Below are 2,882 nucleotides of genomic sequence, written 5' to 3'. Positions count from 1 at the left end.
AATAAAGTTAAAATGAGTTAAGAATGGTCTATTAAAACCTCTTTGGAGTCAAGCAAATACATTTAGAAAAAGTTTTAAAAAATGGCAAAAAGAGATCGCAGCCCATTGCTCGTATAGTGTGTTTATTCTTCAAAAGCGGTCAATCTCGGGCCTTTAATGATGTTCTCAAAGATGAATAAGCAAACCAACGAGCCTGGGGCCAAAATGGAGCTAAATAAAGCTTAAAGAAAATTTTCAACTTTTGGGGGATCGATCCCCAGGATGGAGGATTGATCCCCCAAGACTTGGCAACATTACAGGATTTTCTTATCTTGGGCTTATTTTTGTAATTTATGGACTTTAATAGGGCTTGTTACTTAAGGCCCAGTGAGCCATTAGTTTATGATTTGTATTATTTTATTTAAGGGAGTTTTTAATTTATTAGATTATGAAGTTTTTTTTTTTTGTACCGTGATATCACGTTCTCTCCGGGGAAAAAGGAAAAGCTAGGGGTTTGAAGAATATTTTACAGAAGCTTGTTTACAATTGAAGGAAGAAGAAGAAAGAGCCAAACGATGGAGATGGAGCTTGTTGACACCATGATCATCTTCTCCATGAGCTAGTTCTTCACTTAGGACTTGGATGAGCCCTAAGTTCATGTAACCTAAACCTTTGTTTTTCTTTTCTTGGGGAATTATTATGTTGTAATTAAATATATGGCCTTGTGATTTATTTATATATACATGCTTGATTTGACAAATTAGGGCTTGTATTGATTAATTATTCTATTGAAATCTCCAAGTTGATTGTATGTCTATATATGATTAATTAGGGATTTTATTATTCATTAGATGATTGAAAATTAATTCTTCCATTGATTCTATATGAAAATTGTATGTCTATGTGTGATTGATTTAGAATTATACTCTATACTAGATACTTCTTTTAGTTGTGTTTAGTGATGGCCATAGCATGAGACTTAGTTGATACAATTGTCAATTAATTTGATGGATAAAGGCTTAATCTTGATGGGTTGTTCTACAAATTAGCTTATTGTCATTAGGTAATTGTAGTAAAGTAGGCAACTTGTGCTTGATTATGTTAATCCATACTTATAATTACAATTAGTATTATCCTCTTAATTGATGTGTGCTCTTATCGGATACATTTGTGAATGTGTATGGTGGGTTATGACGTAATCTTGAATGAATTCTACACTTTAGTTTAATTGTCATTAGGTAGACAATTCATTCTTGATGTTAATAATCTATGCTTACAATTGTGATTTGTGATGATAATGTGACCACATCTATAATTACACTAATGAATTCCCCATTAATTGAAAGCATATGGTTAATTGCATAAGCTTAGTGGTGAATCATAACCCTAAGACTCTCTTCATATCTCTTTAATTATTAGTTTAATTTAATTTAATTTACTTGCATTGTCATTTCTATTTCCATACTTTCGATTTAACTCTAGTTTAATCACTTCATCAAAAATATTTTTTTTTCTCTCTCTCTCTTGTGCAATCTCATTAGCACTAGAATCAAGTTTAATCCCAACACGTGTTCAATCTCTTGGGTTCGATTCTAAACTTAAAGTGTTGTGCATTATTTTGTACACACGCTCGGGTCGCATCAATACATATAAATAAAATATAAATGTTAAAGAATTTGAACATTTCAGTATTTATTTTTTAATATAAAAAATATTTATTAATTAATATAAAAAGAGAACTCTATCACATATAAGTTTATAATCTTGTATTTATCTATTTATTATGAGTTTTTTAATAAAAGAAAATATAATTTTACAAAGATATATCTAAATAAATTAAAATAATTTCTATAAAGCTCTACCACAAATTACCTATTTAAAGAAAATAAAATATAACCTAGGGTCTTCCAAAAACCACAAACTCCATATAATAAATTTTTATATCAATTTCAATCTAATGTATGATTAGTGTAATTGAATTTCCATTTTAAAATTTAATTAAAAATTAATATAATTGAATTTCTATTGTAAATTAAAAATTATACTAAATTTCAAATTACCTAATAAAATTCAAATTACCTAAAAGAATTTGTTACTTTGCAAAACTCAAATGTTTCACTATTAAAATAAAAAATTATTAATTATTAAAAAATAAAATATACATATTTCAATATTAATATAAAAACGTAAAAAAATTTATTAATTTACGAAACCTAAACTGTATCACCAATTTCAAAATATTTCAGTATTTATTTATTAAAATAAAATAAATATTTATTAATCAATATAAAAAGAGTTACAAAAAATTGTAATTTATTTGTAACATTTATTATTACAAGCTTTAAATCAACAATTAGAAAAATAAAAAATAAAAACAAAAATTTTATAAGTTACAAAACATTCACCACGTGCATTGCAGGTGCCTTTTTCTAGTATATATATATTTCCAAATATGCTATTGGTTCAAATATTACTTATTTATTCCAAATTCAATTCTAAAACTCGAAATAAAAATTCATTTCATCTTTATTATGGTCACTAATCTAAATGTTTTGGAATCATCTATCGTTCAACAACACTAATCTACTTTTTGTAGTGATGGATTTCCCTTTTTATTTTACAAAAGCGAGCTTTTTAATGGCCAGTTTTAACATGTGAAATTAGTTGGGCCAATAAAGGAATAGGAGGACAACTAATCGGCCCAAACTATCCAATTCTTTTCTTTTCTTTTTTATTTTTTATTTTTTCCATTCTCTGCCTTAAAAACACTATCGAAACTAGGGGTGTTCAAAAAATCCGATAAACTGAAAATCTGGACCGGACCGTACTGAATTGGGCGGTTTGGGCTAGTTGAATAGCGGTTTGGTTCGGTTCTGGGCTCAAAATTATGGAACCGTAATTTT

Source organism: Cornus florida, unplaced genomic scaffold (genome assembly GCF_030987335.1).
Source record: "Cornus florida cultivar Cherokee Brave unplaced genomic scaffold, ASM3098733v1 CherokeeBrave_3.0.0_Hap2_Chr11, whole genome shotgun sequence".
NCBI lineage: Eukaryota > Viridiplantae > Streptophyta > Magnoliopsida > Cornales > Cornaceae > Cornus > Cornus florida.
The sequence above is the reverse complement of the archived record's forward strand: the minus strand, read 5'-3'. Positions refer to the sequence as shown.